General features: G+C 45.1%; 1 protein-coding gene across 5 annotated transcripts in view; it reads left to right on the forward strand.

Annotated features, from left to right (window-relative positions):
* The first annotated feature begins 6 nt into the window (after positions 1-6).
* LOC124238003 (unconventional myosin-Ib) overlaps positions 7-24,097 on the forward strand; it is a 179,916-nt gene continuing 155,825 nt past the window's right edge. Inside the window, exon 1 of one of the 5 annotated variants that reach the window (XM_046658306.1) lies at positions 7-138. The gene's annotated coding sequence lies outside the window, so the exon portion shown is untranslated. Of the gene's footprint in view, positions 139-18,976; positions 19,067-19,987; positions 20,008-24,097 lie in introns of those variants that run through there. The other 4 variants (XM_046658308.1, XM_046658307.1, XM_046658310.1 and 1 more) reach the window with 4 other exon arrangements.

Raw genomic sequence — 24,097 nt, forward strand, 5'->3', positions numbered from 1 at the left:
CGCCCCGAGCAGTGCGCACGCCGCGCCTCTGCAGCCCCGGCGCCGCGGAGCCCAGCGCGGGCGCACAGGGCCGGCCGCCGCCGCAGGAGCCCCGCCGGCGCGAGGGAGGACGACGCGGCGCGGAGCGCGCCCGGCCAGGTAGCGCGGCGCCTTCCCTGTCCCCCGGCCCTGCGCGAGCGGCGCGAAGGCGGGCGCCCGCGCCTTTGTGCCCAGGTCCCGGTGGCCCGCCGCCCCCGCGCGGGGACAGGTCAGCGGGGGCTGCGGCTCCGTCCTCCGGGTGAGGCGGCGCTGCGGTCAGAACACGCGCACGCGGGAGGGCGCGCAGGGTGGTCGTGACGGCAGATGCTTCGGGGGCGAATGGGAGAGAAGAGGGCTCGTAAACTAAGTTGTTCTCACTTTGCCCCATCCCCCTCGTACCTGTGGGCAAAGTGGGATCCAGATCTTCCTCGTGTTCACCCACACCCCCTCCATCTCTCTGGCCCACAGCTGTTTCCTGGCCCCCTGGTTCTATGGAAGGACATGGGGTGGCCTCCTCCGGGAAGGAAAGCGGAGAGAGAACAATGGGGCGTCCTGGGGAGTGGGGTTCAGGTGCGGCGTGCCCCGGCGGACGCGTGGGAGAAGGGACTCCGGACCCTATGGGGCTTCCTGCGCTGTCCTCCTTTGTTCCGCCGCAGCGGAGGGGGCTGCCCTGGGTCTCGTTTCCTGCCGGGGAAGGGATTGATTCACGGTCCCAGAGAGGGAAGGGGAGGGGGCGGGGCTGGAATGGAAACCAGATTAGAAACGCGAGTCAGGGCAGGGGAAGAGGGTTGGGGAGGGGGTGATGAGAGTGCATTGGGGAGTTGATTACAAACACAACGTTTTGTCCAAGGGCCGTGTGGGTTTCTGGAGCTTGTTTGTACTGCTTTGTTCAGGCTGCGGCCAAGCATTTATTGCTGCAACAAGTTGTGTACTTCCCTGAGTTGTAGGCGCTCCCAATGTTAGTTTGCTGAAATCAAATCTTGTTAGTTACAATGGGAGAAGAATTGTTTTTGGGCAATGAATCAGGATATTCATGTGTATGTGTGTGCCTGTGGATATGTGTGTGTTGCTAGTGGGTATTGGCTGGAATGGGTAGGAGGCAAATTTTATAGAATCGATTTAGACACCAAATAGTTTTCTCCATTGTAATGTAGTATAACCATTTTTCAGGAATGTTCAGGGGGAAACCACCAGAAAATTAGACATTGCTAAATAAATGAATCAGATTATGTAACACTGAATTGAAAAACCTTTTACAGTTCTTCCCGGAAAACACACCACACACACCAGCGTTTGGGTTTTGAGTTGAGAAGCCAAGGTTTCTGTGCTTTCGCTCCCCCAGTGTGGGTCATCTGGAATAAGAAACAGAATACTTAGCATTATGGTGAATGGGAATTATTTTGGGGAGGAGGTAGAATTAAATGTAATATGTTGGGCATTTGTTAAATGACCCTTTCCTAGATTGGAATTGAGAAACCCGAGAGGATTGGCTGACCTCGGGAGGGAGCCATGGGGAGTGGCATCGTGACTGTTTTTTGGATGGGGTATTTCAAGCAAAACTGTTTTGGGAGGAGGCTGACATTTCCAGGCATTCATGGTTTGTGCCTATGGGACCCTGGTGGAAGGATCCCAAACTCAGGCTGAAGGTTAGAATTACTGTGGTGATAATTTAGGAGACATTCAGTTATAGTAGTGTGGCTGCAGGCAGGGCTGGGGAATGACACAGTGCTGCCTCGTTGACAAGCCAGCAGGTCCACCGGTAAATACCCCTTTGGCCATGCGTTTTAGGATGAACCCAGTTTGAAAGCCTCGTAAGCTTAGAAGGCGAATTAGAAGCTTACTCTGGGGGAAAAAATGTTTTGTGCCCACTAAATGGTAATGGAAAAGAGCTGTATGAGCTACTGCTGAGGGTTTGTCTTTTTCGTGGGGGATGTGGTCAGATTTCAGGCCAGGCTGAAAAGCTGTGTCCTCAGGAGGCATTATGATGTGAAGTTGAAGTGGGATGTTGTCCAGCCATCAAGCTGTTTGTCATTATAACTAACATGCTGTCTGGCAAACCATGGTGCCATGGGCAGCGAACAGCGGGAGACTTCTTTGTTATCATTGTCTTGCCATTTTGGACTTTTCATTTATGTTGTGAATTGTTTTGTAAAATGTAGCACAATTGGATTCCTCCCAGTGCTTACTGGAATATACATTAACAAAATGCAAAGCATACAACTGTGTTACTGCTGCTGGAGACACGGATGCGGGATTCTCCTAAGTAGCTGGTCCCTGGTCGCTGGCTGTCCTGCTGGATGCCCTGTTGTGTGGTGAGGCTGGCTACAGGCTGCACCCCCTTCATGGGATGGGATGAATCATCACTTTGTCAAGCCTGGAGTTAGACTGACTCTCTCTGGTTGCTGCACAGTTATGCAAAGCAACAAGGAGCTTCTGACGTCAGTGGGGATGGGGTGGGGGTTGGGAGTGGTGTTTGGCTAAGAAGGGATCCTCACAGTGTAGGATCCATGTTTTTAGGATTTGTCCTCCTTTTGGGCAAAATTCTCCTCTTTGACTTCTCCCTTCTATTATCAATAGCTGGACATTTGAATTTTAATTAAGTAGCCTAACAATAGTTACAGCTGTCCTTTAGTAAGTGTTTACTTTGTACAAAGTGTTTTGCATACATTACTCCGTTAATCCTCACAGCAACTTGATAAAGTGGATATTATCTCCATTTTACAGTTGAAACTGAGGCCTAGGGAATTTAGTAACTTGCCTCTTGTACCCTATTGTGTGGGTAACTAGTAAGTGGCAGAGGTGAGATTCGAATTTGGGTCTCTGAGTCCAAGGTCCACGCTCTTTTAAGTAGACATTGAATGGTATATTTCTTAATAGTAGGAATAACAACAATTTGGTTAGCCCTTTGCAGATTTCAAATCACTTTTACATGTCTTATCTTAATTGATCCTTCCAAAACCCACTGCGAGATAGATTTGGAAGGCCAGATTAGTGCCATCACAGCTCTTCAAACTGTATTGTTAAAAAGCTTTTGGCTCTTTGACGGCCTGTGTGAATAAGCTTTTAGTGAATGAAACTTTATTTTTAAAAAGGTAGACTGCCAACACTTAAAAACAAGTTCTGTTTTGGAACCATTTAAAAGGAGTGGAATGGAATAGATCTAATATAGTAGTCAAGTGTTTTATATTTATTGAAATCCATTTGAGCTCGTTTTACCTGACAGTCTTTCTTAGAACACCCCACTTTGCTTCTTTCCTGAGACCCGCTGCCAAGTGTCTTTTTAGGAGAGAAGTCGGGGGGGAAGGAATGTGATTATAAAGAGGAAGTGGGACATCAGAATTGGAAACATACGAGCAGCAGGCTGTAGATTTTCCCAGCACATGGTTTTTGTCCTGAGAGTCGCCTTTTACAGAAGACATTCTTCCTTAGGGAGGTGTCAGGGGTCTTTCTTTACAATATCCTCTGAGATCATCACATTTCTGAGCTCTGTGGGAATACACGTTCCACAAGATTTCTGTGTTCATCCTTTCCCCACTGGGGAAGTGAACTGGCTTAGACATCAATGTGGAAAGGGAATGGAAGTGGTGTCCGCCCTTGGGTGGAATGGAGAGTGTTGTTGGGCATGAGGCGCCTGACCTTGACCCAAGAGTGACCATCAAGAGCAGGGCAGAATGGTTTCTAACACCTGGCATCATCAGTTGTTTATGGATTTCTCAGAAAGCTTCTGGGCAAATGGAAAAGTCAATATTTTTTTTTTGTTTTTAAGATAAGACTTTGAAAGTTCTACCTTTGCTTATTTAGTTATTTCAGGCTAGGACACCGTTTGGGGTCTTCGAGGTTGTGATGTAGGTGCGGTAACGTGTGTCTCCTCATACTATTAAAATCCTCCCCCCACCCCAGCATGTTTAGAAGGGACGCAGATATGTGGTCTGCTGAGTTCTAACAGGGAGCACCTTCCAACTTGGCAGCCAAGAAGGATGAAGGATGCTCAGCAGCATTGCGCTGTTATAACCTTTCGTAGGTTTCTTTTCACTTGTCAGTACTTTCTTCATCAATTGGTATTTTATTAAGCACACAGTTGATGCAAGGCATGCATGAAAAATCAATAAAGGGAATCTCTTGTGCCTCAGAGGATGTAGTAAGGCAGATTGGTGTGCCCAGAGAGTAGATGTTGGTGAAATGAAGAAAATGACTGTGACAGCTGTGGTGACCAAGGCCACGCCAACACCTGCTGCCGAGACAAAAGCTGAAAACAAACAAAAGCAAGAGAGTGGGAGGAAGGCGAACACAGTGCCGGCTCCTTCCTTGCCCTTGGTTTTGTTTCCTCCAACCTCTGACGGGGTGGAAGGAAACGGAAAGGACTCTGGATGCCTGCCTCTGAAGGTTGAATTGGTTGGGGTGTTAGGAAGTGTCATCCTGGTAAATTGCTGCCTGAGGAGCGAGCAGAGGATCCTTTTTTAGACCCTGAGGATGTATAAAGTACCATTGCGTGGGAGAAGGTGTTGAATAACATGGGCGCCCCAGCATGTGGCAAGTCCTTGGTGTCCTCCACACCTGCCAGCATCCCATCCTTATCCTCTGTTTGTTGAGGCTGTCAATTCAACCCTGCTAAGGCTGTTCATAGACTTGAATGTTCGCATTGTGGACAAGAAATGCCAAGTCCCCAGAGAATGAATCATTCATATTTTATATGACATTCATGCTAGTCCATTAAGTATTGTCTGCTTGCCTTGTGTCAGGCTTCATCCTGGGTATTTTCCCATAACTTGTTACATTTAATCCTCATCGCTCTCCTCAGTAAGGAGGTAGGAATGCCTGAGGGAACTGAGTGACTTGCCCTGGCAGAGGAGACGTAGCCCAAGACTGTACACTTTCCAGAACAATACACTGCCTCATGGTGCAGTGTTCTTTGAAGCTTTGGGCTGCTTTTGTGGAGTTTGTTTTAAGGAGTTAGAGGGAGCACCCACCCGACAGTCTCTGTCCCTCCTGGCTGGCTTCCTTTGTCACCTGCAGGCAGGGTTCCTGTGGGTGTCAGTGTCCTTGGCTAGTCCAGAGCTGGGAGAGTTGGTTGAAATGCTTCTCAGTTTCTCCTCCTTTCTGGTTGTCGTGGTTAGCTCCCCGTCCTGCATCACTCTGCTCCCCCAAATGAAGGAGACTTGGTGAAACAAGATCCAGCCTGCGAGTGAGAGTTGGAGGAGCTGGTCCCTGCCTGGCCGTCTTACCCTCTGCCGGTCGTGTCCTTCTCTGCAGGAAGTCGATGGTCATCTGGGAGTGTTCAGGGGGTTCATCTGATTCTGTTCTCCAGGCTCTCTGAGCACAGTTCTCTGCTGGGCATCCAGTCGGAGCTCAGGGTCTGCTGTATGTGAATGAAGTGGTGAGAGCACCATTGGAGAGCTGGCGCTTAGGGAGTAAGACTTCCGACAAGGCGGGGAAGAAAGGAGTTGGTATGGAATTTTGCTGTTTCAGGATAGGTGGTATTTGAAATTGGAGTCTGGAGAAAAGTGACAGTTGACCTTCTTCCTTCGCTTATCAGATAAATAACTGCACTGAGCTTCTAAAAAGACCAGGTGACTGGCTTTCCTTGGTAGAGGGCAGGAGACAGTTCCTTGCGTCCCGGGGACCCTCCCAGCCTTCCTGTGTGGACTCAAGACACTTTGAAATTGCGCAGATGGCTTCATTTTGCTGTGTTAAAATGAAAATACAATTCAAAATCGTACAAGTTTTTAAACTTGTTAAAAAAAATTCAACATCCATAAAGAGATTTTAGAAAACTGAGTTGAAAGGACAGTGGAACAGATTATTAATTATTGGTTTTGTTATAATATGTGTGCGCATAGTTTGCCTACTCATTTTCACTGGTTTCATAAAAGTACTTTTCACACACTTCAACCAGAAAAACCAAAACAAACCAAAAACCCCTTGACTGAAAAATCCCTGCTGGCCCCCTTGCATTTTCCAGTGTAGACCTGCCCTCTCCTCCCTTCCTGCTGCTTCCCTTTAAATTCTGTGTTATTAGACCCCAAAGGGCTATATGCAGTGATCAGATTGGGAATATGCTTGGTTCCTAGCTGATCATTTTTTCCCTTGAAAGTGCTTCAAAAGGATCATCACTATTTTATTCATTTTAGAGTCCCAGCCTAAATGCTTTTAAGAAAAGTTTAATTTTTATAAACATTGGGTTTAGGCCAATTTGCATGGCTAGTCCACCTGCAGTCTGCGTACAGTTGTAGTAAGTTGACTGCAGTTTTGATCTCCCCCTGATGTGAGCCATCGAGGAATAAGTTCTTTCTCACTTGCCTGAAGTCTTCAGGGGGTTGAGAGGTATTCATAAGAATATACGAACTGCCTCATTGGATCAGATTCAGGAATCTGCTTTCTGCAGAAGCAGAATCCTGAGTATTCTGTGACACTAGGGGAGGGGGCCGGAGTTACATTTTATAAATTTCTATAGGTTTCAGGGATATCTCTTAAACATCCATAATTGATTAATCTCTTTAAAACCTCTCATCCATATATTTAAGTTCCTCTTGGATTGTTTATTTTTATCCTATATTCTATACATTTCACACCTTCTTGAAAGGTAGAATTTGATTAAATTGGTATTTTGACTTCAAATGCCCAATTTTTGGAATGATAGAGTGTTAAGGTTGAAGGAACCTTAAAGGTCACCACTGTAACCCCCTCATTGTATCTGAGACCTGCTGGGGCTCATAGAGTTAACCGGGGACAGACTTGGGAACTTGACCCCAAGTCTTTTAACTTCGTGCTCGGTTTTCATTCTAGGGGAACATCTCACTGTCTCCCCAAACCCATCTAAATCCAGGCTTAGTGCCCATCACCTCCCAGTCCGTCCTTTTTGACTTCGCTGTGTATGCTAATAGCATTCCTGTCATCATCTTAACTTTGGATTTCGGAAGCATCGCCTGCTTCTCTATCTTCTGTGATCCTTACGTCCATTCCATCAGTTGCTGTGTTTGGTTGACTGTTGTCTCATCTGTTTGCCTTTATTTTCAAATCCTGAAGCCTCAGTTGTGGGTCACACCTTTAGAAGGCTGGGTTCCTAGAACACAGCATTTCCCAAAGTGGGTTGTTCCATGAGAAGTTAGTAGGTTGGGGAAAAACCCCATAAAGTGAGTTGATATTAGTGTAAAAAAGGGTTCCTTGGCTAAGTAGGTGTTGGTTAAACAACATGTAAAAAGGTTTCTTAGCAGACGGACTTTCACAGCTTTTTATTTGTGACTTTGCACTGTGAATCTCTAGGAGGGAGCTGTAGTATGCACATGTCCCAACTTATGTGACCATTGTGTCACTTTTTGGGGGCATCGTTACATAGATAACACTGCTGTAGTCACTTCATTGTACCGTTTCTAGATCCATCGCTCTCTGGCTTTCTATGGGAATATGTATTCTGTGTGAGCCACACTTGGTTCGCCCTCAAATGTGTCTTACGCTTTTTTACCTCGTTGTTTTTCTTCACCGCAGCAGCCCCTCTCGACCTGTCGCACCCACACATCTTTCACAACCCAGCTTTGTTCCCATCTTCTCTGTCAGTTTCCTCCAGACTCTTGCGCTTCTGAACTTACAGCATTTACTCTGTCATAACTTAAAAAAAATATTTGAAACAGACAAAATATTGGAAGTCACATTGCACACACATAATAGTTAAATTATTGGAATTCACGCAGAATGCCGTTTTCCATATTTGTGTCAGTTGATGCACCACACGCACGTCACGTTCTTCTCTCTCCCTCCACACGGGTTAACTGGCACGTGTTATTCCAGCATGTGGCTTATTTTGCTTTTAAATTTTGTGTTATTGGAATTACATTGCATCTATATAGAATTCAGGAAGTATTGACGTCTTTATGATTTCATGGCTCCCCATCTGCAACCTGATATACCTCTTTATTTATTTAGGTCTTTTATGTCCTTCAATGAAATTTTGTAATTTTCTGTGTAAAAGTCTTTCACATCTGTTAGATTTGTGCCGAGGTGCTTTATGGTTTTTGCGGTCATTGTGAATGGAATGGTTTAACACATTTTTGGCTGCTGTTGCTGGTGTCCAAGAATGGGATTGATTTTGTATTTGTGTATTGATGCTTCTTAATTGATCGAGTTCACGTTTAAACTTGTGTTTGCCATGGAAACCTGAAGTCAGGCAGCTTTTCTAATAGAGCATGAAATAACAACCTGTCATGGAAATGTCACGATTCACTTTACTTTTAAAATGATATATAATACTTTTAGAGTCAGGGGGTTGTGCATTCATTTATTCATTCATCAAACGTTTGGATGGCTAGTATGTGCCAGGCACTGTTCTAGGTACTGGGTCTTTAGTGGTGAACAGAGCAGATGTGGTTTCTGCTCTCATGGAGTATGAGGAGAGAGGGACTGCAGAAATGAATGCAGATACTTACGACATAGTGAATTGTGACAGACGCTGTGAAGGAAAAGGACAGGTGGCTGTGAGAGTGAGAAAGGTGGGGAGAGGAGACCTTATATTGGGGGTACAGCAAGGGCTTGTCTGAGGAAACATGTTCACACAGATGCCTGAAGGGTGAGTTGGTGCTAGAGGAGCAGGATGGAAGAGCTGTCCAGACAGTGAGAAATGGGCTCAGAAGCCCTGAGGTGGGGCTCTGCTCTTAATGGTAGATGGATGGACATTTTAATAATCAATGACTTAAATCAAGTTATTACTTCTTAGTAAATCATCATCATAGTGGTATTTAATTGTGTTTAAATTATGATGACATGAAAATATTTATTTTTGGTTGGTCTGTTCCCCTTCCTCCTCATTTGAAACTGCCGGACTTAAGAGAGCTGCCTCTGTGATGTGGCTTGAATGGGGCTGTTGCGCATGCCCTAGTCCCAGCTCTGTCCACCCTGCTCTGAGTACTGGCATTGCCCCAGCACTGGCCGCTGCTGGGCGCGTCAGCGTCCTGGGCTCTGCACTAATGGACTGGGGCCTTGCTCCTAATTTGGGAGAAGCCCTCTCTTCCTTTCCTGGGAGGGGTCTTGAAGCAGAACCACCTTTGGCTCTTCCAGTGCCTCAGCCCTCTCCCTTCGCCCTTCGGTACCTTCTCCAAGTGCACACTGAGGGCTTGGCAGTAACGTGGGTTGGGTGGGAGGCATCTTGTCTGCGTTAGATAACACCTCATCCACCTAGAATTGTTGCTCCTTGGTCATTGATGCTCTGCACCTGGGGCACGTGCCCCTGAACCTTGTTCTCTCTTATAAGGAGATGAGTCCTTGCCTCGGTGGGAGACAGTGTGGTGCAGTGGTTATGGACTGGGCTCTGGAGAGGGTATTATTTTTGGAACTTGAGTCTTCTGCTTAGTAGTCCCCCTGTCCTTGGGCATGGAGCTTAATCCTTCCTTCCATTTTCTCATCTGCAAAATGCGGGTAATGAAAGAGCCTTCTTTGGCTTGTCGTTGGGATTAAATGCGTTAACGTGTGGCATATGCCCCTGCAATAAATAGTGTCAGACACAGCCAGCGCTCAGAGGAAATGTTAGTTATTACTCCTCTGCTCCTCAGTCTTCGTGAAAATGGATTCCTGGGGTTCCTCCTCCCCCCACCAGATACTCAGCTCTGTTTGGATCCAAGCAGTGCATGTAACTTATGATTTGTTACGGGACTCTGGTTACTTCTCTGAAAAATAAGTGGAAAGAAAGATGGCGGAGAAATAAACCAAAACGTTAACAGCGATTGTGTTGCTGTGGTAGACTGGGGTGAATTGTCCTTTTACCCCTCTTTTCCAGATTTTCTGTAATCTAGTTGTGTTACCTCTGTACTAATGATAGTAAAATAAAATATTATGAAAAAGGTCAGGCTGGCGGTTGCCCAAGTGGATCACTCCGTAAGGCAGGAGAGGCTGGGACGCCTGGGTTGGCCTGCTCTAATTGGTACCCTATTCCTGCGAAGTACCCCATGCCAGTGAAGTACCCCATTCGCAGGCGGGGTGCTTTCCCCTTTATTCTTATAGTTGCAGAAATGTAACAGTATTTGAAGATCTTCGGCAGAAGGATCCCGGAAAGTTAGAAGATGGGGATGTGATTCCTTGTGACACTCTTCTTGCTTTGAGTGTTTCTTTTTCTGTCATGTCTTGCTTTGGGTTTTTCTTTCCCTTTTTGTTTCTTCCTGCACTCCCCGAGTGGGCCTCTGGCCATCTGTCAGTCTCTTTCCGTCTCTTCTTTCTCCCCTCGCCCTTGAAAACTTCTCCTTTCAATACCCCATCTTTCTCCTTTACTTGCTGTCGTGCAAAAGTGATGCACACATTTCTACAATTCAAAGGAAAGAGTAAATTTTATTTCGTATCTTTAATTGTAAAAATAAATGTCACTTTTTACCCTCAAAAATCTAAGTTGTTGATTTTCATTTACTCGCACCTAGGATTAATTAATTACTTAACTTACTAACTAACCCACTCACTAAACTCTGGGTGTCCATGGCCTCCTAAAAGCACTGGGAATCTTAGGGGACTGGGAGGCTGAAAGGAAGGGAAGATCGAGGGAATGTAGAAGTTAAGTTTTTCCTCTTTACCTATTTTGCTTAGGGTTGTCTGTGTGGCTACCATTTTGGTATGTGTCAGAATTTTTAAACTTTTCAAACTTGAAGAACAAAATTCTGGAAAATTACCAAAATACTTGTTTGTTTTTTTGTTTTGCTGAGGAAGAGTAGCCCTGAGCTAACATCTGTTGCTAATCTTCCTCTTTTTTTTTGGCTTGAGGAAGAGTAGCCCTGAGCTAACACCTCTACTTGCCAGTCCACCTCCACTTTATACATGGGTTACCACCACAACATTGCCGACGAGTGGTGTAGGTCCATGCCTGGGACCCAAACCCGTGAACCTGGGCCTCCAAAGCGGAGTGCACTGAACTTAACCACTATGCCATGCGGCTGAACCCTAAAATACATTTTTGACGAAGAAAACTTTGCCAAATCTGACACATGCCCTCAAAAGCCCGTTGATTTTGATTACGTTGAGCTTCCCAGCTTTCCTTTCGTGCGCCTTGTCTTGTATAATTGTGAATGGAGAAACAGGCTTTCCAGCTAAGTTTGTTGTGTCTACTGGAGTTTATTCTTAAGTGGGGCCATCCCGTCGGTATCTCAAAATAATACTGACACAGATTTCAAAGAAGGTATGGCAGCGATGTTGCCTGGCATCAGCAGAAGAGCTGTTTACTTGAGAAATATTGCTAATTTTAAGGAGATTTCACACTTGAAGGTAAAATCTAGTTGAGGGCATTTAAATAAGGTGATGCCTTCCTAAAGCTTTTTCCACATTTTATAATGTTTTTCCTCTCCAACCACAAAGGCCTAATTTGGACATAACATAAATATTTATGAGCGTTCTTTCTCTGCTGTAAGGAAGTCTGGTACAGTTACAGTAAAACCTGAATTTATAGAATGGGTATTACTAGGATTCATTATTTACTTTTCAAAAGGGTTTGTCACAGGAATTCTTTAAATTAGAAACAGCATCTACCCCACTTTGGAGTACGGAACAGCTTGTAGAAGGTCTGTGGGCCCTCCACTGATGGTCAGGTTTTCTCGCAGACCCATATAGGTGTGGGCATGCTGTTGTGTCACGTTTGTGGCTGTGGCCTGTGTCACTTCGTGTACGCCAACATGTGAAGGAGGAGGAGGAGAAGTGTGTTGGGTTGAGCTGAGTCATGCCAAGAGTAGGGCATGAGTTATTGAAGAAATAATGGAAAAACTGTCAGCCCAGTCTTAATACTTGCCTTTTGTTGCCAATCTAAAAAACAAACGAGAAAGTACAGGTAGTTGTTCAAGGAGACTTGTACCATTTTACGTCCTTAGAGGTGTCCTGATGGGTATCTCCTGGACTCTAGGATGGAGTAGTGGACAACTTCTCTCCTCCTTGGATGGAGAAGGTGCCCCTTCCTTATCTGGCAGTCAGCGAGCCTGTCAGACGTTGGATGTGGAGGCGGCCTCACCCCCTGACTCGGCTGCCAGCTTTCCACACGCTCTCTTGGCAGCAAGCTTGCGCGTGGCGATCTGTTCTTCCTAGAACAGTTCATAACTGTGGCAGGTGTTGGGAGCCCAGTTCCGCCATTGTGCAGCTGTTTGTATGTCCAGTTGGATTTCTTGAAAGAATCAGCTTTTAGGATCTCATGCTGAGGGCTACAGGGATAATAGGATTTAAGGAGAGACTTTATTTTTTGGGAGTTTGCATTGGATGTTGCCACAGAGGTAGCGTGGAGGTGGAATGGCAACTGAAGGGAATTCTGGAGTAACCTTTCCCGTTTCTGCTGCAACCAAGCGATTCAGAAAGCCCAAGATTACTAGAACTCTCTCTTGGATATTTTGTACTAGAGAATCATCTTAAGAACGTTATAGAAAGTTTGGAAAATGGATTTAAAAAAGACACTTCTTGAGCCAGCTACTCTAAAACATCAACTGTGATCATTCCCGAATATTCCTTTCCAAACTTTTTATGTGTATGGTTTAAAATGATTGTAATAAATATTTTCTCTGTTGCTGCATAGTTTTTGGAAATAAGTTTTATGGTTGTATATTATTCTACCGAGTACCATAATTTTTCAAAGGATCCCTTTGTTACTGGGCATTTGAGTTGTTTTTGCCACTTTGCTGTTGTAAATAATACTGTGATGAACGTTTTTGTACATGTAACCTTTTCTGTGTTTTGGATGATTGTCTGACAATAGGTATTGAGAACGAGATGGTTGGGCCACAGATTGTTGTGAACATTTTGGTATACCCCTTTTAAATCAGGGGGGTGGGGTTGGATATAGTGACTGGCTTGGAGGGTCGGGGAAAATGGGAGTCAGGGCTGAGTCCCAAGTTTGTGGCCTGTGTGATGTCTGGAATGGCTGGCACAGACAGCCTGAAGGGAACGGTTCCGTCTGGGCTGTGGGGCCTCCAGGCGGTGAGTGAGGTTCAACAGACCATTGAAATGCAGAGCCTGGAGCTGAGGGACAAGCCAGGGCCTGAGGTGCGCATGAAGGGAACCAGCATCTAGGTGTGGTTGAGGCTGTGGGTATTGTTAGGATTGCTTAGAGGGTGGAGTACAAAAAGAGGACGGTGGGTAATAGAACTCTGGGGAACGTGATTTTGTGAGGAGGAGAGGAAGGAGAAGCTACTACGGAAAATAAGGAGTGATGGAGGTGAGAAGTGGACAGCCAGGACGAAATGGCCACATGGAAACCAGGGCGGGAGAGAGGTTCAAGGAGGGAGTCCAGTGGGCAGCAAACAGGTGGTGACATTTTATTTGAGGCTTTTTCAATGGTGTGTGCCAAGGAAGGGTGGCCATTGTCAAAGGTGGGCCGTGTCGGAAACCTTAGCTGTGGAGGAAGAGACAGAGCTAGGCAGTTGCTAGAAGGGGTTGTAGGATGGTGTATTGGTCTGCTAGGGCTGCCGTAACAAAATAGCACAGACTGGGGGCGTAAACACCAGAAGTTTATTTTCTCACGGTTCTGGAGGCTGGAGGTGTGGGCAGGATCAGTTTCTTCTGAGGCCTCCCTCCTTGGCTTGCAGATGGCCACCTTCTGGCTGTGTCCTCATTTGGTCCTGTTGGAGTAAGGCCCACCCTACTGGTCTCCTTTTTACTTAATTACCTCTTAAAGGCCCTGCCTCCAAGTACAGTCACATTCTGAGGTACTAGGGGTTAGGGCTTCAACATAGGAATTTTGGTGGTGGGGGAGGGGACACAGCAAATTTTGAAGGGGACACAGTTCAGCCCCTAACAGATGGATTCTGAGCCTGATGACCCACTTGTCTCCCTCCTTGCCCCGTGCTCTCTCCTTCTCCACCCTATTGACCATCTGCTTGTCCTCATCACACTCCTGTCCCTTGGCTTCAGTGACCTGTGCTGTTCTGGTCTCGCCCCTCATCTTCTGCTGGTCCCTTGGTGTCCGGGTTCCTCAGGGTTTGGGCATGGGCGCTCTTCTCTTCCTGGAATCGCTTCATCTTTCTGTCTTCATCTCCTCCTCCCTTAGAACTCAATCTCCTGGAGCAAAGTAATTGTTCTCCCAGGCGTAATGTTCGTGTCAGGTTAACTCGGTGATAAATTTTATTTAATGATAAGACTAAATTTTGTAATCCTGTCCTCATGGTTGCTCATCTCAGTTAAAAAAAAAAGAACAACTTAGTGGGAACAACGATTTTAGGTCAAGGTTCAGTAAAAATTTATATTTGAGCTCACCTCATACCGTACAAGTTGTTTTTCTCCCTAGAGTTTGGTTTTGGGTTCCTTCTTTTTCAGGAGCCTACCTTGGTTAAAATGAGACTGAGTGGGTAGCTATTCCTGTAGAGTCTGGGGTGGAATGATTTTGGTAGATAAGGTATTCTTGCCTTTTCCCCCCCCCAGATATCCTTTCTCTTTTTGGAATTACAGCTAGGTAGAGGTTCAGGTTGTCCTGTTTCATGCTGAGGAGGGCGCCTTCACACGCATGGTATGGGTGAAGGGGTCGGGTTGACTTGTGAATATATGTTATTTAAACTGTGGTTGGTTTGGGGGTTTCTGGTGTATATGTATTTACATGGTGTTTCTCTCACTAGTCTTTTGAAATATATCAATGTGATTTCTACATCAAAGTTCATATTTTTATTGAAGAGCCTGACTATCAGATTCTAAAAGGATGTAAATTATGGATAGATTTACTATTTGGCTACCTAAAATAGAAGCCTCCAGATTTTGCTAGGCAACCTTGAGAGGAACGTTTATCTCTGTCGACAATTTTAAAGAAGTATGTAATTTTAAAGTATGAAGCTCAAATTTAGTTTTTAATAGCAACTTATGTGTTCTTTCTGTCTTTAAGAGGCAAGCTACTGGAATGACATGTGACTTTGTCCTCTTGACTCTGTCTGGTTGTGGGTTTGAAATGTTATTTTTGTGCTTTCTTAAGTGACTAAAGCAATTCTGACTGTACATTTGGGACAGAATAAATATGACAGTTGGATATAGGTTTGAAAAACCAACCAGATTTTTAACCTGGTAATATGATAGTGCTGTTCATTCTTATAATAGTCTAGGCTCACAGCTTTAGGAAACAGTAGGTTGCAAGCTCTTAGTGACCTCCAGACTTGCTGGATTAGATGGTGTTCTTTTCCTCTGTAAAATATGTCAATTGATGCCTGTAACACACTAAATGCTCAAAGTTAGGGGCTCCCCTGTAGCGTGTTCTCGAGTTTCTCTTCCCACCAGTAGAGGTGGATGCTTATCCAGACTCAACTGTGTTTATTCCCAAACCTGCTTATGGCTGGTGTACTTATTATAGTTTAATATAATGATTTAAAATATATGTACAAAAAGAGTTATTTCTATGAAAATTCTCTTGAATGTTTTGGAAACCACCTGATAAGAGCAAGTTTCTGAACATGATTGCAGCCGAGTTAAGAGTGGCTGAGATAGCTGTAAAGGATTTGGGGGCTCATCAAATAAACGTATTCTCACTAATATTGTCGGTCATTCAGGATAGGTAGGTTAAGTTGTGACTGTGTAGTGCCTGAGAATCTTAGTGGCTCAAAGCAATAATCCACACTCACTGTGTGTCCCTTGTAGGTCAGATGTGGGCTCTGCCCCACGTTGTCCTCGTCCTTACTCCGGGACACAGCCTGATGGAGCAGCCCCCTCTGGAGTAATGCTGATCCCTGCGGCAGCGGGAAAGGCTGCTGCGAAGCCTGTATAGTGATAGGCCTGCATTCAGCAAGGCGGGGATGTACAATGCTTCCGTAGAGAGGGGTGCCAAGCATGTGTCAAGAACGACGTGGGCTACCCTACGTCGCTTCCCAGGTGTCTCTGAGCCTCACCATTCTTTAAAGGCGTTGGACCTGGCAGATGATACCATAAGGATGGTTTATAAAAGAAAGACCACTGGGTACCACAGTCAGTGGACATACAGGCACACCTTGGAGATATTGCGGGTTTGGTTCCACACCACAGCAATAAAGCGAGTATCACAATAAAGCAAGTCACACAAATTTTTTGGTTTCTCAGTGCATATAAAAGTTATGTTTACAATGTACTGTGGTCTGTTAAGTGTGCAATAGCATTATGTCTAAATTAACAATATATGTACTTTAATTAAAAAATACTTTATTGCTAAAAGCTGCTAACCATCATCTGAGCCTTCAGCGAGTTGTAATCTTTTTGCTGGTGGAGGATCTTGTCTTGATGTTGATGGCTGCTGACTGGTCAGGGAGGTGGTTGCTGAAGGGGGGTGGCTGTGGCAATTGCTTAAAATAAGACAGCACTGAAGTTTGCCACATTGATTGACTCTTCCTTTCACGAAAAATTTCTCTGTAGCATGTGATGCTGTGTGGTAACATTTTACCAATGACACAACTTGTTTCGAAATTGGAGTTAGTCCTCTTAAACCCTGCCACTGCTTTATCAAATAAGTTTATGTAATATTCTAAATCCTTTGTTGTCATTTCAACAATCTTCACAGCATCTTCACCAGGAGTAGATTCCATCTCAAGAAACCACTTTCTTAGCTTATCCATAAGAAGCAACTCCTCATCTGTTAACGTTTTATCGTGAGATTACAGCAATTCAGTTACATCTTCAGGGTCTACTTCTTTGGGTTTTTTTTTTTTTGAGGAAGATTAGCTCTGAGCTAACTACTGCCAATCCTCCTCTTTTTGCTGAGGAAGACTGGCCCTGAGCTAACATCCATGCCCATCTTCCTCTACGTTATACGTGGGATGCCTATCACAGCATGGTGTGCCAAGCAGTGCCATGTCTGCACCCGGGATCTGAACCAGTGAACCCTGGGCTGCCGAAGCTGAACCTGCGCACTTAACCGCTGCACCACTGGGCCGGCCCCTCTTTGTTTTTTTAAAGTCATTTTTTTGCTGAGGGAGATTAGCCCTGAGCTAACATCTGTGCCAGTCTTCCTCTGTTTTATATGTGGGTCACTACCAGAGCATGATTGACAAGTGGTGTAGGTCCGTGCCTGGCATCTGAACCCGTGGACCTGGGCATGCCCAACTTAACCACTACACCATGGGGCTGGCCCCCAGGCTCCCCTTCTAATTCTGGTTCTTTTGCTGTTTCCACCACATCTCCAGTTACTTACTCTGCTGAAGTCTTGAAGCCCTCACAGTCATCCGTGAGGGTTGGAGTCAACTTCCAAACTCCTGTTAATGTTGATATTTTGACCCCTTCTCATGAATCATGAATGTTCTTAATGGCATCTAGAATGGTGACTCCTTTCCAGAAGGTTTTCAATTTATTTTGCCCAGACCCATCAGAGGAATCACTATCTATGGCATCTATAGCTTTACAAAATGTATTTCTTAAATAATAATATTTGAAAAGTTGAAATTATTCCTGTGGGCTGCACAATGGATGTTAGCAGGTGTGAACACAACATTTATCTCCTTGCCTATCTCTATCAGAGCTCTTGAGTTACCAGGCGCATTGTCAGTAAGCGGTAATATTTTGAAAGGAGTCTTCTGAGCAGTAGGTCTCAACAGTGGGCTTAAAATAGTCAGTAAATCATGTTGTAAACAGATGTGCTGTCATCCAGGCTTTGTTCTTCCGTTTATAGACCACAGGCAGAGTGGATTTAGCATAATTCTTAAGGGCCCTAGAATTTTCGGAATAGTAAGTGAGCATTGGCTTCAACTTAGGCACTAGCTGCATTAGCCCCTAACAAGAGAGTCAGCCTGGCCTTTGAAGCCAGGCATTGACTTCTCCTCTCTAGCTATGAAAGTCCTAGGTGGCCTCTTCTTTCAGTATACAGCTGTTTTGTCTGTATTGGAAATCTGCTGTTTAGTGTAGGCACCTTCTTGAATGATCTTAGCTTGATCTGGATAACTTGCTGCAGCTTCTACATCAGCACTTGCTGCTTCACTTTGCTGTTATGGAGACAGCTTCTCTCCTTAAATCTTGTGGACCAACCTCTGCTGGCTTCCAACTTTTCTTCTGCAGCTTCCTCCCCTCTCTCAGCCTTCGTAGAATTGCTAGCTTGTACAATGCCTGTATGCAGTTAGAAAAAGGGTACTCTTCAGGGCAAACACTGCCCCCCAGGAGCTCAACTTGATGTCAGTCCCCATTTTCGCCCTTGGCTGGCCCACTTGTATGCAGTGCCCAACCGAACAACTGCACAGAGCAATCCTACTCCCTGCTTCTAATCTCTCTCCCAACTAATTTAGACTATCTATCGCTTGATTAAACCTCATTTAAATTTTTTGTTGTCTCTGTCCCTGCTTGGAATTTTTTTTGATGACTCCTCATCTTCTGTAATGGCGGTCCTCAGTTTTATTTTCCATTGGTGACTCTCAGTCACACTTGTTGCCTTCTGGAAGCACCGACATCTGTGATGACTGCAGCTCAGACATAGGCGATAGGCTGTGTAATGCTGCCCTCTCCTCTCCACGCACTCCCCGCCACTCCCACACTCTGAGTCCCTTAGCTCAGACTCCCAGTCTTGCCTCAGCTTACCTTTCTTCCTAGCATCAGGGCCTGCCAGAGCCCTACACCAGCTCTCCCCTGCTGCCATTCTGCCTAGTCACTATCTTCTGTACTTCTTGCTTTAAAGTTCTTTTCTGTCTAACCACATCCCACTCATCATCAAAAGTCAAGGTCAAGTTTCGCCTCTCCAGCCATCCTTCTCTGATCCTCCTACGCCCTGATAACAGCTCCACCTCGGAGCATAAACGGTAGTCTCTGTATCCCTCTTTTTAAGGTGAGTCCTCTGCGTTACGTGAGCACTGGTTTTATTAGTTACGTTCCTCTTATGCATTTTCTTTCCCCTGCTGGATTGCAGGTGCCTGGAAGTGGTAGCTGTCTCATCCCTTCTCCTCCCCTGCCTGTGTGGGAGGTGTGGCTGGAGGAAAGTGCGGCGGGCCGAGTCCCGGAATACGGCTCTGGGTGAACCGCCTCTTCCCAGCCCCTGGGTAGTGACCTACTTTTCCCTCCTTATCTGTGTGCAAAATATTTGTTGTACTTAGTGTGTTCTCCCTGTCACAACGAATGTTTGTCTCTCCCTTTCATATGAACTGAATGCTAAAGTGCTGGTTAAATCGGTGGAAAAAACAATGGAGAAGAAAAGTTGGTGAGCAGTTTTAATTTCTGAACGAGGGCCTTATAATTATGTCATTTAAAAAGAACTCTCTGTGGTTTTTGAATCTGTGTGTCTGTCTACCAACCTCCCTACATATTGAGAGATGTGATTAAGGGTGGATTGTAAATTTTGAGTTTTTATGCATTTTAATTTGATGATTTACAGTATAATAATGTGATTTTTAAAAACCTTTTTTTCATAAACCACTTGTAGAAGGAAATAAACTTTTCTTAATCGGGAATATACCATGTAGTTCACTATTGAATATTTAATTTCTTAGCAAAATTTCGCTTGGGAAAATCTATTGTATGTTTCTACATGGTCAAACTGATTAGCTTTAAAAATTGATGTTTGTATAGCGTTACAGGATAAGTGTGTACTATATTCAAGGGGAAAAAAGTGTGTGTGTTGGGGGGGGCATGTATATATATGTATCCTTATATAAGTATATGAAATAATTTCTGTATCCTACAGAACTTTTGGAAATTAACAGAACTATTGCTCAAATTTAGTTAACATTTAGGAGTTTAAATTTAATAAACATATGTTTTTGTAAACATTTTAATCTGTGACTTAAAAAGATGATTTAGTTATGGTGTGCCCCTATAGGTTGATTTGCAGTTCAGTATGTGTTTTAGTTCTTCATAAATACTTTAAAATGTATTTAGAGCTATGTAAGATAGGTAACATGGTGCATTTGATTTTACATTCAGTAATGCTTCCAATGTTAGGAAAACTAGAAAAACAGAAAATACTCCTAAATTCTAATATGACTGTTGATTTTAATCAGCTTAGGTGAGGTAACCCACTGTGATGTAGTTGTTTTCTTTAAAAATTCTTTTTAAATGACAAAGGACTTTGCCTTCTCACTTTAGATCATCACTGTCTTTGGGGAACATCTTCGCGAATTTTGTTTGATCACTTCTCAACTGGTAAACATTCATCAAATCCTAATGTAAATGTAAACATCTCTCCCTTTGATTACATAGTTTATTAGACTCTATTTTAGTGAGTGTTGCTGGAGGAAGCTTCTGAATTTTTATTATTTAAAAAAAATTTTTTTTAACCATGCACACAAAGGTACTGAAGATGCACTGTTGAGTGACACATATTTTCCTTTATTGTATAGATATCTTAATTTGTAATCTTTAGACCCTTTTTTGCTTTCATAACTAGATTAATTTATTAAAATATCCAGTGGCATTTTGCAGCTGACTGTGTGGCTGGAAACAACACAGAGAGCACCTCCACACGCGCCTTGATGCCTTTGCTTACGAGGATCCTGTTGATTCTGTGCGTGTCTTTTTGTGCGTGTGTGGTTCTTACAAGTTTTGCTGGTGAGGTCAGAATAAAGAGAGCTGCTTTCCTTTACCGCTGAGTACATGTCATTGAGAAAGATTCTTACTGGCATTTTTGGTTTTTAACGTTCTTTATAACCAGGCCCAAGATGCATGCCTACCTCAAAATGAAGGAACTCAGTCAGTCCCAAGTTGAGCCTTTTTTGTTGAATCAATAATGATGGAAGCTGGGACAGGTTCTTAGGAGCTGATATATTCGACCCTGTTGTGGGGAAGCCGAGGCTCAGAGTTGGCGGTGTGCCCAGGGTCTCACTGTGGGCCAGCTGCAGACTAGGGTTTTTTCTGGAGCCCCGGTGGTAGTCATGCTAACCTCTGCGGTCTGTGGCAGAATGCACAGCTGATGTTTCCCTGAGAGAGAACTCGTTTCCTTACCCCAGAGAACAAGAAGAGTGCCCTAAATTCAACACATGTCCTCCCGTTGTCCCTGAAAAGCCCCTGTATGACGGGAAGGTGCCTTTTTTAAAGAAGGTAGTCCTGCTTGGTGTACCCCGGGCTATTTTATGTGAGTGTCTCTGTTCAGCCAGTTGTCTCCAAAAACCCATCTATAGGGGCCCCCAAAACTGGCGGGGACAGGGAGCCCTGTGTGAGTGCCTGCCAGGTGCACATCACTGAACTTTTAATAATCGGGGAGTACCTGGAGTGACCGGGTGCTCTGATCATGGGGAAGAGCAGAGAGAATGAATCTACAAGCCAGGTAAGCACGAGGAGGGCTCAAGGGACAGGAGGACATGGGTGAGGACATTAGCTTGTGGGATGAGATTGGGACCCTCTGATTAGCAAGCCAGTTCATGTGGAAGGAAAGTTGGCTTTCCCCTGGTGTCCGTGTTCAGTTTAATAATCACTGGTGTGCTGGGGGTCTGTGCAGCGGCCAGGAGCAGATCAGCGCCTCGGGTGTGCCCGTCCTAGCGAGCAGGTTTACGGTCACCTAGGGGTCCCAGGGTCTTGGGCTTGCCAATCTAAACACATTCGACTTCTTGGAATTTTTTTATCCGCCTTGAGGGAACGAATTGAGAAGTCTCTGGGTTATAATTATCACGTCCCACGTGCAGCTGAGTTTGTGTTTCTGGCTGTGAGAGAGCTTTATAGTTTTTGGCCACCTTGTCCCACAGGAACCCATAGCCCTTTTCAGACGTTAGCTCATGAATGCTCATAACATCCAGTGTGACTTGGAGAGCTTGACCATAGGTTCCCCCCCAAAGCCGGGACTGCTTGCTGTCTGTTCTAGACCTTCTAGGATTTTGGCTGGTGAGGGGTGCCAGGTGGTGGGGTAGGGGCAGCTGGAAGGCTGGGGTTGGCTTTCAGAGCTAGTCTTGGGGGTGGGTGACAGTCTCTGGAGTTGCCCTGCCCTTTGGCAGCTGTTCGTGCCATGACTCTGCAGAGCTTCCTCCGGGAAATGACGGTGGGGACAGTGATGTTGGCTGCGTTTCCTCCTCAGTGCACTGAACCCATGGAATGCCTGTGGCAAATGAGGCAGCTCTCTAGGTTATTTACCTTGACACACTTGCCACAAGACAGCACAGGAGGAGCGGCGGTGGGGGCTCTTCAGGATCAGGAGAAGAGGGCGTTGGGGAGGGAGAGGATTAGCTGCTGAGAGACCCCTTGGCTTTCTCAGTCAGCCTGCGTAATAAGCCTGCTGTTGTCACTTCTGAGTTTTTAGATCAGAAATTCGAATTCCAGAGGGGAATTCTCTTGGATTCGAGTCTGGGTCTGTGATCGGAAGCATGCGCTGTCCCATGCTGGGGTGGATCAAAAGGGAATTCTCACGGGTGGCAAACTCTTGTCATAAAAATTCTGGAGAAGGTTGTTCTTTCCCGGTGTAGAAGTGAAGCCTCTCTTTAAAAACCATGGGGTATTGTGAAGAGGTTGATAATTTAGGAACGAGACTCAAGGATAATATAATAAGTGTGCCAGAGCACTCTCAGACCAGGCGGGAAAGCGTCCTCCTCACCCTGGCACTTCCAGAAACCGGATGTGCAACACCCACCTCCTGGGTCCATTTCTCTTTCTGTTAAAAGAAGGTTTTGCCTGGGATCATAAGAAATTTTGCTCATACGTCAGAAGAGATAGTTTGTAGCTTGTAATCCAAAACCTTCCCTGTTGTCGTAGCAGCCACTGTTATTTTTGACTCAAAAATCCTTCTAATTAGTGTAGATATGTTCAGCATTTCTACTGTTGGGAAAAAACTTTTGTTTTGGTGAGGAAGATTGGCCCGGAGCTCACATCTCTTGCCAACTTTCCTCTTTTTGCTTGAGGAAGATTGTTGCTGAGCTAACATCTGTGCCAGTCTTCCTCTATTTTGTATGTGGGACACTGCCACAGCATGGCTTGATGAACAGTGTGTAGGGCCGTGCCTGGTATCTGAGCCTGCAAACCCTGGGCCTCCAAAGCAGAGTGCATGAACTTAACTGCTACGCCACCGGGCCAGCCCCCAATTTTTTTTTTTAACCTGTCACTTTATGAGTTGTCAAGTTCTAGATGCTATCTTTCAAACCTTGAATAACTGAACTATGCTTGGGATTGGGGGCAGCCCAGGTCTTGTCTGATGACTTTGGTTGATAAGGCCAGCCTTTCCAAACCCAGGCAGAAACAAACCTTGACATTGACACTGGGTGTCCTGGCCCATCTCTGCTTATGCAGAGACACCCTTTGGGGTGTTAACTCTTAGATAACCAGACTGTTGAATTAATTGCCCATCCTATTCACAGAGGTTTTTAAGATTGGAGTTCAGTTTATGCCTTATGGGCTTCCATATGCTTTTAGCTGTTTGTTTTTACCCCGTGTTCAAATCTATTCCATTTTATCATTGCCTGATAATTGAATATTCTTTGTGTTATCCAGAGTTTGAGCACAAGGCAATATTGTTACTTTATGTAACAATTTACTGTATGGAAATTGCCTAGAGTTGGGCCTATTTCTTCCCTAATCCAAGATCCTAACAAAAGCTATCCCACCAGCAGTGTGTTAAATATTCTTAAGAAAAAGCTTTAGAGAAAGAGAGGAGGGGAACTCTCAATATGCTGTGGCTTTAACAGTGGAGTAAAGGATTGGAAAATTGGGTAATTATACTTGGTGAAGTAAATGCCACGAATCAATACACCTTATAGAAGTTTCTCTAAGGAAGTGTGTTGCTAGGAATGGAAATCAGCATCACGAGAGCCGTTTCACGAATCCTTGTCAGGGCCACTCTCATATGCTCTGGGGAGCCCTGCACAGCACCCCGTGTGGCTCTGTGTGGCCCGCCAGCCCCATCGCCTTTGAGTAAATTGTCCTAAAGAATGCACTTTTTGGGGCCGGCCCCGTGGCCAAGCGGTTAAGTTTGCGTGCTCCACTTCAGTGGCCCAGGGTTTCGCCGGTTCGGATCCTCGGCGTGGACATGGCATCACTCATCAGGCCACGCTGAGGCGAGGTCCCACATGGCACAACCAAAGGCACTCACGACTAGAATATACAACCGCGTACTGGGGGGCTTTGGGCAGAAGAAGAAGGGAAAAAAAAAATAAAAGATTGGCAACAGATGTTAGCTCAGGTGCGAATCTTAAAAAAAAAGAATGCACTTTTCATTTCACCTGCCCTTTAGGTTGATAAATACTGAGAACCTGTCTTGCCCTTTGGTTTGTAGCCTGAGTCTTTGATGGTCTTTCACGTTGTTGGTGTATCCTCTGAG

The sequence above is a fragment of the Equus quagga genome, chromosome 4, assembly GCF_021613505.1.
Source record: "Equus quagga isolate Etosha38 chromosome 4, UCLA_HA_Equagga_1.0, whole genome shotgun sequence".
Lineage (NCBI taxonomy): Eukaryota > Metazoa > Chordata > Mammalia > Perissodactyla > Equidae > Equus > Equus quagga.